Here is a 15,571-nt window from a genome sequence, read left to right on the forward strand (position 1 = left end):
GAGATTTTCTATGACCTCCAGTTCCCCATCCCCCATTGCTATACATCTCTGGTCAATTTCCTGACCCACTGTACATTTCCCAGTCTCCTCCCACACCTGACCACCACCCCACTTTTCCTCTTTCCCTCCTTTCTCCCTTCCCTGTCCCTCCTTCCTTCTACCTCCTGTGAATATTTTATTTCCCCTTCTAAGTAGGACTGAAGCATCAACACTTTGATCTTCCTTCTTCTTGATCTTCATATGGTCAATGAGTTGTATCCTGGGAACTATTTTCCTAATATCCACTTATAAGTAAGTACACACCATGTGTGGTTATTTGTAACTAGGTTACCTGACTCAGGATCGTATTTTCTAGTTCCATCCATTTGCCTGTGAATCTCTTAAAGCCATTGATTTTAATAGTTAAGTAGTACTTCATTGTGCAAATGTACTACATTTTTGTTCCCATTTCTCTGTTGAAGGGACATATGGGTTATTTCCAGCTTGTGGTTGTTATAAATAAGGTTGCTATGAACATAGTGGATCATGTGTCCAACACAAGGAGGGAAAGTAAACCCAAGAAAAAGCAAGAAATTAATCTTCTTACAGAGTCCAAAAGAGGTAAGCCACACAGACATAATTCCACCTCTAACAACAAACATAACAGGAAGCAACAATCACTGGTCCTTAATATCTCTTAAGATCAATGGACTCAATTCCCCAATAAAAAGATGTAGACTAACAGAATGGATATATATTCAGGATCCAACATTTTGATATATATATATATATATATATATATATATATATATATATATATATATATATATATATATGAAGCAAACATCAGTGACAAAGACAAACACTACCTCAGTGTAAAAGGCTGAAAAAAAATTTCCAAGAAAGCATTTCCAAGAAGCAGGCCATTTTAATACCAAATAAAATCAACTTTCAAACAAAATTTATCAAAATAGATGAGTAAAAATACACCAAGATAAACTCTCAATTCTGAACATCTATGTCCCAAATGTGAGGGTACCCACATTTATAAAAGAAACTTTGCTGAAGCTCAAAGTCTACATTGAACATCACACAATAATCGTGGGAGACTTCAACACCCCTCTCTCAGCCATGACCAGATCATGGAAGTGGAAGCTAAACAGAAACACAGAGAAACTAACAGAAATTATGAAACAAATGGATTTAACAAATATCTATAGAACTAACTTTTCATCCTAGAACAAAAAAATATACCTTCTTCTCAGCACCTCAATTACCTTTTCCAAAATTGACCATATATTCAGTCACAAAACAAATCTCAAGAGATACAAGCAGATTGAAATAATTCCATGCATCCTATCAGATCACCATGGACTAAGGCTGGTCTTCAAAAACAACAAAAACATCAGAAAACCCAAATAAACATGGAAGCCGAACAATGCTCTACTCAATGATAACTTGATCAAGAAAGAAATAAAGAAATTAAAGACTTTTATGAATTTAATGAAAATGGAGGAACGACATACTAAAACTTATGAGACACAATGAAAGCAGTGCTAAGAGGAAAACTCATAGCTCTGAGTGCCTCTATAACTTGGAAAGAGCACACACTAACAGCTTACCAGCACATCTGAGAGCTTTAGAAAATAAAAAAGCAAATACATCCAAGAGGAGTAGACAGCAGGAAATAAGAAAACTCAGAGCTGAAATCAACCAAGTAGACACAAAAAGAACTATACAAAGAATCAACAAATCCATGAGAAAAGAGAAAAACTTTGAATGCAAGTGTCTCCTAGGGTGTTTTGATGTTTAGAAGTATTTCACATTGGTTTCCAGTCAATATCTAAAACTGTGTATCTATGTCTATATACAAATAGGCAGACATGTATTACTTATGTAAAGCTATAATACAAGAGGAAGATATATCTTAGTGTGGAGAACTGTAATTGGAACATGTTTAAACATAAACTAACTTTAAAAACTTGGAATATATTAAGTTATTTTGAAAATAAATTTATGATTCCAACTTCCTCTCCTCTCTTCTCCCCTCTATTTCCTTCCCCTTTCTTTATCTACCTTTCTCTTTCCTCCCCCTCTACTCCTTTCTCTTTCCTTCCCTTCCTTGCCTTCTTTTGTCGTGCCTTTTGTTCCTTCTTTCCTTTCTAACAAGTTTCACTTTATTATTCATAAATTATAGATATATAATACAGATTAATGATGAAATTGTATTCATTATTTATTTTATATGAATTCTGAAGAATATTTTAATACTATACTCAAATAAATGTATTTGAATATATATATTTACATAAGTTTATGCTTCTCTTTCTCTCTGTCCCTTTCTTCCCCACCCTGTGTGTTTGTGGAAGGCAGAGGCTGACATTGGCTGTCTTCTAAAATTCTTCACATTATTATTATTTTATTAGTTAAATTTGTTCTTTGACTATTTCATGTATGTATATAATGCATTCTAATTGTTCTCTTCATCATTCATCTCTCTTCTACCCCTATCGAAATCCCTCATAGTTATATTTACTTTCCTACATCTATGTCTTTTTGGCTTGCATTATATTTCACTTATTGAAGCAGAACCTTGTTTGGAACTATTGGAGAACAGTGGGTAAAAAAATAATGACAATGATTCCCTTTGTCCTAGAATCCATCAGTAGGCAATAGTTCAACAGGGAAAGAAAGCATATGTAACACTTGACTGAAAAAAGAGCATTGCAAGGTCACTGTCTCCAAGCATAAATACTGTGCTATCATGCTTGCAAGTGAATGTCATTCTCCTGGCTCTTCTGATTCTTAAATTCTACATTCTCTGTGCCTCAGAGGAAGTAGTATAAATGACACTTGTAGAGCTCAACTATCAAACATCACTTTTTCTTAGTACCCTGGACATTTGTGTCCAGGATCTTTGTCCATGGCAAATAGCAACTCCTTTGACTAAGGCCAAGATTAACATATATCTATACCATATATATATATATATATGTATATATATATGCATACATATATGTATATGTACATATATGTATATATAAACAAATATTTGCAAGGTAGTTTGGTGTCATGCCAATTTAGCTAAAGAACAGTAGTAAATCTGCCCCCAAACATTCTTTAGGCAGTATGACCTCCACAGAAAAAGGATTTTTATTGAGGTTATAATACCAGACATGGATTCCATCCTATAGATTGGGAATCAAATAAGTTTTATAGTGACTGTTTACACCAACAATAGTGGTGCCACTATTGTACTAGAGAATATTGTCTTGTGGGGTACATTGGCATTATCACTTTTATGTTTCATGTCTGAATAAGCACATTGATGTCTCTTCTTCCCCTGTAGCTAGAACAGCATAATATAGGATTGTAAAAGTTAGGCAGTAAGAAGAGCCTTTGTAGCTCATATCTCATACAAGTTGAAATTAAGGCCCCCCCACCCTCTCTCTCTCCCTTGTCTTAGTTAGGGTTTTTATTGCTTTGACAAAATGCCACGACCAAAAGCACCTTAGAAGAGATTACTTTTTATGGCATGTTCATGAATAGTTCATCACTAAAGGAAGTCATGGAAAGAATTCAAGCAGAGCAGGAAAATGGGTGCAAGAACTGAAGCCAAGCCTATAGAGAAACACTGCATACTAACTTGCTTTTTATGACTTGCTCAGTCTGCTTCCTTACAGCACTCACAACCTCAAGCCTAGGGGTTGTACCGCCCACAGAGGGATGGGCAATCCTACATCTTCAATCATCAACCAAAAAAATGTAACACAGGCTTCTCTACAGGCCAGTCTGGTGGAGTTACTTTCTCAAATGAAGTTTTCTCTCCTGCCGTGACAAAAGCTATGTCAAGTGGGCATAAAACTCACCAGTCCAGGTATCTTTAGCATTGGGGTTACGTTATCTATTTATGGTTGGATTTCAAAAGCAATGGCAAAAGTCATATTGTTTTGGAGGCCGCTGTTGCCTCTCTGACTTTGTTTAATAAGGCATAGCTCCTGAAAGCATCATTATTGAAGCATGCTGGACATCTCCATTTCATTTTCTTCCTAGTTATATTTCTTAATAGATTATAGAGTTTTAGATTTCCATATGGATTTTTCATATACCCTTCATGTTGATGAACATATGTTCCCTAACTTTTCATTTTGCTCCATTTGCTTTTCATTGTCCACAATTATCATGGCCACTTAAAGCTTTTCAAACACATTATCTCATCTATATACTCTCATCTTACCTATGCTCTATTATCCCACGATGTCCTGCTTCATATCTTCTCCTATGTCTTATCCTCTTTTGCAGGAAGTGTTTATATTATCTTAGAAAATTAATTAAGTGCTTTTAGTTTTCTTTGTTGCTCTGAGTAAAGTGTGTGTGGTAATGAGCATTTGGTACTTATTTTTTGCTTGAATTACCCTAGATGCCTAGAACAAATGAAACTCAAGACGGATGATCAAAATGTGAATGCTTCACTTCTTCTTTAAAAGGGGAACAAGAATACCCTTGGCAGGGAAGAGAGAGGCAAAGATTAAAACAGAGACTGAAGGAACACCCATTCAGAGCCTGCCACACATGTGGCCCATACATATACAGCCACCCAATTAGACAAGATGGATGAAGCAAAGAAGTGCAGACTGACAGGAGCCGGATGTAGATCGCTCCTGAGAGACACAGCCAGAATACAGCAAATACAGAGGCGAATGCCAGCAGCAAACCACTGAACTGAGAATAGGACCCCCGTTGAAGGAATCAGAGAAAGAATTGGAAGAGCTTGAAGGGGCTCGAGGCCCCATATGTACAACAATGCCAAGCAACCAGAGCTTCCAGAAACTAAGCCACTACCTAAAGACTATACATGGACTGACCCTGGACTCTGACCTCATAGGTAGCAATGAATATCCTAGTAAGAGCACCAGTGGAAGGGGAAGCCCTGGGTCCTGCTAAGACTGAACCCCCAGTGAACTAGACTGTGGGGGGGAGGGCGGCAATGGGGGGAGGGTTGGGAGGGGAACACCCATAAGGAAGGGGAGGGGGGAGGGGGATGTTTGCCCGGAAACCGAGAAAGGGAATAACACTCGAAATGTATATAAGAAATACTCAAGTTAATAAAAAAAAAAAAAGAAATCCCTATCCCCATTACCCCCTTCTCCTCAAGGAAGTAGAGCCCTCTTTGAATACCACTTCTCCTTAGACATCTAGTCATGATAGGACTAAGGTCTTCCTCCTCCACTGAGACACAACTAGGCCTTTTGTGTGCCCCTCCCAGTGACCACAGCTTCCTATAGCAATTAATGGAGAAAAAAATCCTCTTCTACTTGAATAATTCAGCTTTGCTTATTTGCATACTTTACACTGGAGGCCAAGCCATCCTTCACTCTGCTCCATGGGCCAGTTCAGACTTCCACACAGATGCTTCTTTAAGACTCTCTGCTTTGCATGTGGAGTGGGTGGGTGACAGGAGATAAATACAGGGTAACTGCATTTTCCTTTTGTTTTTAATGGCTTTATTAGATTAATGATATAAAATTTTTCTTGATGTAGAGTTTTTTGTGCTTTATTTTTATATACAAAATAATTTATTAAAACCCAGCAAGGCATTACATTATGACACTGTTATACCGGGTGTTTTTAATAAAAAACATTCTCTATAGTACCGGGGGGAGGGGACGGTATAAAACACGAATTGATATTGAAGCATAGCAGTTAAGAAATAAAACCGCACCAGTTTCTACCTGTGCCCAAAGCTGAACCTGTCCCACAGCTCTCTGTACCCAATCCCATGGAGTAGAGAGCTGGAATCCCAGAGGTGCAGACAATCTGGAGAGCTCAGAGGAGACAACTACTTCTGCTAATATTCCTGGCCCAAGAGGAGCCCACCCTCTGGGCATAGGAATCTAGGAACAGTCAGGGGCATGACACTTCTAGTTTCTGTCTGCTCCCAGAGATAAAAGTCAATTGCCAGGGGCGCTGACAAACCTGAGAACAAGCAAACTGCCTGGAGGACTCAAGTCACACAAACCCAGGAGCAGCTCTCTGTTCCCAGATCCAACTGAAGGAAAACAGGTCTACAGGAGGGAGACACACAAGCTTACAGGAGGGTCAAGCCACTGTCACAGACAGCAAGACCAGCTAACACCAGAGACAACCTGATAGCAAGAGGCAAACACAGGAACCTAAGCAACAGAAGCCAAGACGACTTGGCAGCATCAGAGACCAGTTCTCCCAACAAAGCAAATACAGAATATCCAAACACAGAAGAAAAGCAAGATTTGGATTTAAAATCACATCTCATGATGATAATAGAGGACTTTAAGAAGGACATAAATAATAGGACATATAAATAGGACATAAATAATAGGACATAATAATAGGACAAGGGAAGTCCCACACCCGCAGATCCCGGCCCGCAGCAGCTCTCTGCTCCCAGACCCCGTGAGAGAGAGACCCAACCGCCTGGTCAGGTGGGCACTCCTGAGGCTGCAGAGCGGAAGAAACCACCAACACTGCTCACACATGCCCACATCCCTGGCCCAAGAGGAAACTGTATAAGGCCTCTGGGCTCCCGTGGGGGAGGGCCCAGGAGCCGCAGGACCCCTGCCTGAGACACCACCGGAACATAAAGGAAACAGACTGGATAAACAGTTCTCTGCACCCAAATCCCGTGGGAGGGAGAGCTAAACCTTCAGAGAGGCAGACAAGCCTGGGAAACCAGAAGAGACTGCTCTCTGCACACACATTTCGGACGCCAGAGGAAAAAGCCAAAGACCATCTGGAACTGGTGCACTGAAGCTCCCAGAAGGGGCGGCACAGGTCTCCCTGGTTGCTGCCGCTGCAGAGAGCCCGTGGGTAGCACCCCACGAGCGAACTTGAGCCTCGGGACCACAGGTAAGACCAACTTTTCTGCTGCAAGAAAGCTGCCTGGTGAACTCAAGACAGAGGCCCACAGGAACAGCTGAAGACCTGTAGAGAGGGAAAACTACACGCCCGAAAGCAGAACACTCTGTCCCCATAACTGACTGAAAGAGAGGAAAACAGGTCTACAGCACTCCTGACACACAGGCTTATAGGACATTCTAGCCACTGTCAGAAATAGCAGAACAAAGTAACACTAGAGATAATCTGATGGCGAGAGGCAAGCGCAGGAACCCAAGCAACAGAAACCAAGACTACATGGCACCATCGGAGCCCAATTCTCCCATCAAAACAAACATGGAATATCCAAACACACCAGAAAAGCAAGATCTAGTTTCAAAATCATTTTTGATCATGATGCTGGAGGACTTCAAGAAAGACGTGAAGAACTCCCTTAGAGAACAAGTAGAAGCCTACAGAGAGGAATCGCAAAAATGCCTGAAAAAAATCAGGGAAAACATAAATAAACAAGTAGAAGCCCATAGAGAGGAGACACAAAAATCCCTGAAAGAATTCCAGGAAAACATAAATAAACAAGTAGAAGACCATAGAGAGGAGACACAAAAATCCCTGAAAGAATTCCAGGAAAACACAATCAAACAGTTGAAGGAATTAAAAATGGAAATAGAAGCAATCAAGAAAGAACACATGGAAACAACCCTGGATATAGAAAATGAAAAGAAGAGACAAAGAGCTGTAGATACAAGCTTCACCAACAGAATACAAGAGATGGAAGAGAGAATCTCAGGAGCAGAAGATTCCATAGAAATCATTGACTCAACTGTCAAAGATAACATAAAGCGGAAAAAGCTACTGGTCCAAAACATACAGGAAATCTAGGACTCAATGAAAAGATCAAACCTAAGGATAATAGGTATGGAAGAGAGTGAAGACTCCCAGCTCAAAGGACCAGTAAATATCTTCAACAAAATCATAGAAGAAAACTTCCCTAACCTAAAAAAAGAGATACCCATAGACATACAGGAAGCCTACAGAACTCCAAATAGATTGGACCAGAAAAGAAACACCTCCCGTCACATAATTGTCAAAACACCAAACGCACAAAATAAAGAAAGAATATTAAAAGCAGTAAGGGAAGAAGGTCAAGTAACATATAAAGGTAGACCTATCAGAATCACACCAGACTTCTCGCCAGAAACTATGAAGACCAGAAGATCCTGGACTGATGTCATACAGACCCTAAGAGAACACAAATGCCAGCCCAGGTTACTGTATCCAGCAAAACTCTCATAACATTGATGGAGAAACCAAGATATTCCATGACAAAACCAAATTTACACAATATCTTTCTACAAATCCAGCACTACAAAGGATAATAAATGGTAAAGCCCAACATAAGGAGGCAAGCTATACCCTAGAAGAAGCAAGAAACTAATCGTCTTGGCAACAAAACAAAGAGAATGAAAGCACACAAACATAACCTCACATCCAAATATGAATATAATGGAAGCAATAATCACTATTCCTTAATATCTCTCAATATCAATGGCCTCAACTCCCCAATAAAAAGACATAGATTAACAAACTGGAAATGCAACGAGGACCCTGCATTCTGGTGCCTACAGGAAACACACCTCAGAGACAAAGACAGACACTACCTCAGAGTGAAAGGCTGGAAAACAACTTTCCAAGCAAACGGTCAGAAGAAGCAAGCTGGAGTAGCCATTCTAATATCAAATAAAATCAATTTCAAACTAAAAGTCATCAGAAAAGATAAGGAAGGGCACTTTATATTCATCAAAGGAAAAATCCACCAAGATGAACTCTCAATCCTAAATATCTATGCCCCAAATACAAGGGCACCTACATACGTAAAAGAAACCTTACTAAAGCTCAAAACACACATTGCACCTCACACAATAATAGTGGGAGATTTCAACACCCCACTCTCATCAATGGACAGATCATGGAAACAGAAATTAAACAGTGATGTCGACAGACTAAGAGAAGTCATGAGCCAAATGGACTTAACAGATATTTATAGAACATTCTTTCCTAAAGCAAAAGGATATACCTTCTTCTCAGCTCCTCATGGTACTTTCTCCAAAATTGACCATATAATTGGTCAAAAAACGGGCCTCAACAGGTACAGAAAGATAGAAACAATCCCATGTGTGCTATCGGACCACCACAGCCTAAAACTGGTCTTCAATAACAATAAGGGAAGAATGCCCACATATACGTGGAAATTGAACAATGCTCTACTCAATGATAACCTGGTCAAGGAAGAAATAAAGAAAGAAATTAAAAACTTTTTAGAATTTAATGAAAATGAAGGTAAAACATACCCAAACTTATGGGACACAATGAAAGCTGTGCTAAGAGGAAAACTCATAGCACTGAGTGCCTGCAGAAAGAAACAGGAAAGAGCATATGTCACCAGCTTGACAGCACACCTAAAAGCTCTAGAACAAAAAGAAGCAAATACACCCAGGAGGAGTAGAAGGCAGGAAATAATCAACTCAGAGCTGATATCAACCAAGTAGAAACAAAAAGGACCATAGAAAGAATCAACAGAACCAAAAGTTGGTTCTTTGAGAAAATCAACAAGATAGATAAACCCTTAGCCAGACTAACAAGAGGACACCGAGAGTGTGTCCAAATTAACAAAATCAGAAATGAAAAGGGAGACATAACTACAGATTCAGAGGAAATTCAAAAAATTATCAGATTTTACTATAAAAACCTATATTCAACAAAACTTGAAAATCTTCAGGAAATGGACAATTTCCTAGACAGATACCAGGTATTGAAGTTAAATCAGGAACAGATAAACCAGTTAAACAACCCCACAACTCCTAAGGAAATAGAAGCAGTCATTAAAGGTCTCCCAACCAGAAAGGGCCCAGGTCCACGGGTTTAGTGCAGAATTCTATCAAACCTTCATAGAAGACCTCATACCAATATTATCCAAATTATTCCACAAAATTGAAACAGATGGAGCCCTACCGAATTCATTCCACGAAGCCACAATTACTCTTATACCTAAACCACACAAAGAGACAACAAAGAAAGAGAACTTCAGACCAATTTCCCTTATGAATATCGACGCAAAAATACTCAATAAAATTCTGGCAAACCGAATTCAACAGCCCATCAAAACAATCATCCACCATGATCAAGTAGGCTTCATCCCAGGCATGCAGGGATGGTTTAATATACGGAAAACCATCAACGTGATCCATTATATAAACAAACTGAAAGAACAGAACCACATGATCATTTCATTAGAAGCTGAGAAAGCATTTGACAAAATTCAACACCCCTTCATGATAAAAGTCCTGGAAAGAATAGGAATTCAAGGCCCATACCTAAACATAGTAAAAGCCATATACAGCAAACCAGTTGCTAACATTAAACTAAATGGAGAGAAACTTGAAGCAATCCCACTAAAATCAGGGACCAGACAAGGCTGCCCACTCTCTCCCTACTTATTCAATAAAGTTCTTGAAGTTCTAGCCAGAGCAATCAGACAACAAAAGGAGATCAAGGGGATACAGATCAGAAAAGAAGAGGTCAAAATATCACTATTTGCAGATGACATGATAGTATATTTAAGTGATCCCAAAAGTTCCACCAGAGAACTACTAAAGCTGATAAACAACTTCAGCAAAGTGGCTGGGTATAAAATTAACTCAAATAAATCAGTTGCCTTCCTCTATACAAAAGAGAAACAAGCCGAGAAAGAAATTAGGGAAACGACACCCTTCATAATAGAACCAAATAATATAAAGTACCTCGGTGTGACTTTAACCAAGCAAGTAAAAGATCTGTACAATAAGAACTTCAAGACACTGAGGAAAGAAATTGAAGAGGACCTCAGAAGATGGAAAGATCTCCCATGCTCATGGATTGGCAGGATTAATATAGAAAAATGGCCATTTTACCAAAAGCAATCTACAGATTCAATGCATTCCCCATCAAAATACCATTCCAATTCTTCAAAGAGTTAGACAGAACAATTTGCAAATTCATCTGGAATAACAAAAAACCCAGGATAGCTAAAGCTATCCTCAACAATAAAAGGACTTCAGGGGGAATCACTATCCCTGAACTCAAGCAGTATTACAGAGCAATAGTGATAAAAACTGCATGGTATTGGTACAGAGACAGACAGATAGACCAATGGAATAGAATTGAAGACCCAGAAATGAACCCACACACCTATGGTCACTTGATTTTTGACAAAGGAGCCAAAACCATCCAATGGAAAAAAGATAGCATTTTCAGCAAATGGTGCTGGTTCAACTGGAGGTCAACATGTAGAAGAATGCAGATCGATCCATGCTCATCACCCTATACAAAGCTTAAGTCCAAGTGGATCAAGGACCTCCACATCAAACCAGACACACTCAAACTAATAGAAGAAAAGCTAGGGAAGCATCTGGAACACATGGGCACTGGAAAAAATTTCCTGAACAAAACACCAATGGCTTATGCTCTAAGATCAAGAATCGACAAATGGGATCTCATAAAACTGCAAAGTTTCTGTAAGGCAAAGGACACTGTGGTTAGGACAAAACGGCAACCAACAGATTGGAAAAAGATCTTTACAAATCCTACAACAGATAGAGGCCTTATATCCAAAATATACAAAGAACTCAAGAAGTTAGACTGCAGGGAAACAAATAACCCTATTAAAAATGGGGTTCAGAGCTAAACAAAGAATTCACAGCTGAGGAATGCCGAATGTCTGAGAAACAACTAAAGAAATGTTCAACATCTTTAATCATAAGGGAAATGCAAATCAAAACAACCCTGAGATTTCACCTCACACCAGTGAGAATGGCTAAGATCAAAAACTCAGGTGACAGCAGATGCTGGCGAGGATGTGGAGAAAGAGGAACACTCCTCCATTGTTGGTGGGATTGCAGACTGGTAAAACCATTCTGGAAATCAGTCTGGAGGTTCCTCAGAAAATTGGACATTGAACTGCCTGAGGATCCAGCTATACCTCTCTTTGGCATATACCCAAAAGATGCCTCAACATACAAAAGAGACACGTGCTCCACTATGTTCATCGCAGCCTTATTTATAATAGCCAGAAAATGGAAAGAACCCAGATGCCCTTCAACAGAGGAATGGATACAGAAAATGTGGTACATCTACACAATGGAATATTACTCAGCTATCAAAAACAACGAGTTTATGAAATTCGTAGGCAAATGGTTGGAACTGGAAAATATCATCCTGAGTGAGCTAACCCAATCACAGAAGACATACATGGTATGCACTCATTGATAAGTGGCTATTAGCCCAATTGCTTGAATTACCCTAGATCCCTAGAACAAACGAAACTCAAGATGGATGATCAAAATGTGAATGCTTCACTCCTTCTTTAAATGAGGAAAAAGAATACCCTTGGCAGGGAAGGGAGAGGCAAAGATTAAAACAGAGACTGAAGGAACACCCATTCAGAGCCTGCCCCACATGTGGCCCATACATATACAGCCACCCAATTAGACATGATGGATGAAGCAAAGAAGTGCAGACCGACAGGAGCCGGATGTAGATCGCTCCTGAGAGACACAGCCAGAATACAGCAAATACAGAGGCGAATGCCAGCAGCAAACCACTGAACTGAGAATAGGTCCTCCGTTGAAGGAATCAGAGAAAGAACTGGAAGAGCTTGAAGGGGCTCGAGAACCCAAAAGTACAACAATGTCAAGCAACCAGAGCTTCCAGGGACTAAGCCACTACCCAAAGACTATACATGGACTTACCCTGGACTCTGACCCCATAGGTAGCAATATATATCCTAGTAAGAGCACCAGTGGAAGGGGAAGCCCTGGGTCCTGCTAAGACTGAACCCCCAGTGAACTAGACTATGGGGTGAGGGCGGCAATGGGGGGAGGGTTGGGAGGGGAACACCCATAAGGAAGGGGAGGGGGGAGGGGGATTTTTGCCCGGAAACCGGATAAGGGAATAACACTTGAAATGTATATAAGAAATACTCAAGTTAATAAAAAAAAACATACTGGATATTTGTGGAAATTTCACAGAGTAAATAAAACATAATATAAAAAAATCATAATTTCTAGAATTTAGTCTGGTACAGATAACACAGGACATTGCTACTGATGGCTGTTTTTTAACTTATGATTTGTGTTTGTATACTTGGATATAAATTGCCATTTTTATTCACTTAAATTAGAGTATAAATTAAAATTACTATTTTACATTTTACAGGTGAATGTATTATGGTTTCTTAGTTCAAGCGTTGTTTATTCATGTAGAAATTTAAATGCCTCCTCATTAGGATGAGGTCATCATTTTTCCCATTTGACATAAGTAGCGTTTGAAGTCTACCTTTCTGATTACATGATCCAGCCACTTTTGCACATGTTTGACTACTGTGCTCTAACTTGTCCTTTGCTGATCTCTCTATGTGGTGCTATAAAGGAAAAAGGCAAATTGGTTTGTTGGTACTTTAAAGCCACATTTGTGCCATTTGATTCTCTCTCTAACCCGTGAAATCTGTCCCTTCTTGTGGACTCATGCTTGTTTATTTCTGAATTGTGTTTGTTAAAATAAATTTAAAATAAAAAAAAAAGAAAGATAGGACAACACAGGGAAACAAGTAGAAGCGCTTAAAGAAGAAACACAAAAATCCCTTAAAGAATTATAGGAAAACAAACAAAACAGGTGAAGGAATTGAACAAAAACATACAGGATCTAAAAATGGAAATAGAAACAATAACAAAATCACAAAGGGAGATAACTCTGGAGTTAGAAAACCTAGGAAAGAGATCAGGAGTCATAGACGCAAGCATCACCAACAGAATATAGGAGACAGAAGAAAGAATCTCAGGGGCAGAAGATACCATAGAAAACATAGACACAACCATCAAAGATAATGTAAAACACAAAAAGGACCTAACCCAAAACATCCAGGAAATCCAGGACACAATGAGAAGATCAAACCTAAGGATAATAGGTATAGAAGAGAGTGAAGACTCCCAACTTAAAGGGCCAGTAAATATCTTCAACAAAATTATAGAAGAAAACTTCCTTAATCTAAATAAAAAGATGCCCATAAGCACACAAGAAGCCTACAGAACTCCAAATAGATTGGACCAGAAGAGAAATTCCTCCTGTCATATAATAGTCAAAACAGCAAACACACAAAGCAAAGAAAGAATATTAAAAGTAGTAAGGAAAAAAGTCAAGTAATATATAAAGGCAAGCCTATTAAAATTACACCAGACTTCTCACCAGAGACTATGAAAGAGCAGAAGATCCTGGACAGATATCGTACAGAAACTAAGAGAACACAAATGCCAGCCCAGGCTCCTATATCCAGCAAAATTATCAGTTATTATAGATGGAGAAACAATGATATTCCATGACAAAAACCAAATTTATACAATACCTTTCCCGAAATCCACCCCTACGAAGAATAATAGATGGAAAACTCCAACACATGGAGGGAAATTAGACTCTAGAAAAAGCAAGAAAATTATCTCTTTGCAATGAAACAAAAAGAAGATAGACGCTCAAACATAATTTCACCTCTAAGAACAAAAATAACAAGAAACAGCAATCACTATTTTTTAATATCTGTTAACATCAAGGGACTCAATTTACCAATAAAAATACATAGACTAACAGACTGGATACATAAAGGGGGCCCAGAATTTTGCTGCAAACCAGGAACACATATTAGTGACAAAGTCAGACACTTCTTCAGAATAAAAGGCTGGAAAACAAGGCTACCAGTGTTTCTCATTTCCACTGCTGCTGCTTTGGTTGCTAGGGCCATGCTGAGACAGCAGGAGACTGTCTAGACAGTGATGGATGTAGTGGAATTTCTGGTGAAAATTTTGAGAGCAGATCTCTTCCCCAGGTGGTGGTAGTGTTACAATTCTTATGCCAGAAGTTATCAGACAATGGAATAATTCCTGCACACTTTTAATTCTGAACAGAAGGAGCACTACCTAATTCCTTCTATAAAGTCACAATTACATTTATACCTAAACCACACAAAGACCCAACAAAGAAAGAGTATTTCTGTCCAATTTATCTTATGAATATGGACACAAAAATATTCAATAAAATTTTTGCAAACCGAATCCAAGAACACATCAAAACGAACATCAATCATGATCATGTAGACTTTATCCCGGAGATGCAAGGATGGTTCAATATATGGGAACGCATCAACAGAATCCACTATGTAAACAAACTCAAAGGGAAAAAATGATTATCTCATTAGATGTTGAGAAAACCTTTGTCAAAATTCAACATCCTTTCAGGTTAAAAGTCCTGGAAAGATCAGGAATTCAATGCCTATACCTAAACATAGTAAAAGCAATATACAGAAAACCAGTAGCCAACATCAATCTAAATGTAGAGAAACTTGAAGCAATCCCACTAAAATCAGGGACTAGACAAAGCTGCCCATTCTCTCCCTACTTATTCAATATAATACTTGAAGTCCTAGCCAGAGCAATCAGACAAACGAAAATATGTCAAAGGGATACAAATTGGAAAGGAATAAGTAAAAATATCACTATTTGCAGATGATATGATAGTATAATTAAGTGACCCCAAAAATTCCACCAGAGAATTCCTAAGCCAGAAAAACAATTTCAGCAATGAGGCTATATATAAAATTAACTCAAACAAATCAGTAGCCTTCCTCTACTCAAAGGACAAA

This window comes from Rattus norvegicus, chromosome 5 (assembly GCF_021556685.1).
Source record: "Rattus norvegicus strain SHRSP/BbbUtx chromosome 5, alternate assembly SHRSP_T2T, whole genome shotgun sequence".
Lineage (NCBI taxonomy): Eukaryota > Metazoa > Chordata > Mammalia > Rodentia > Muridae > Rattus > Rattus norvegicus.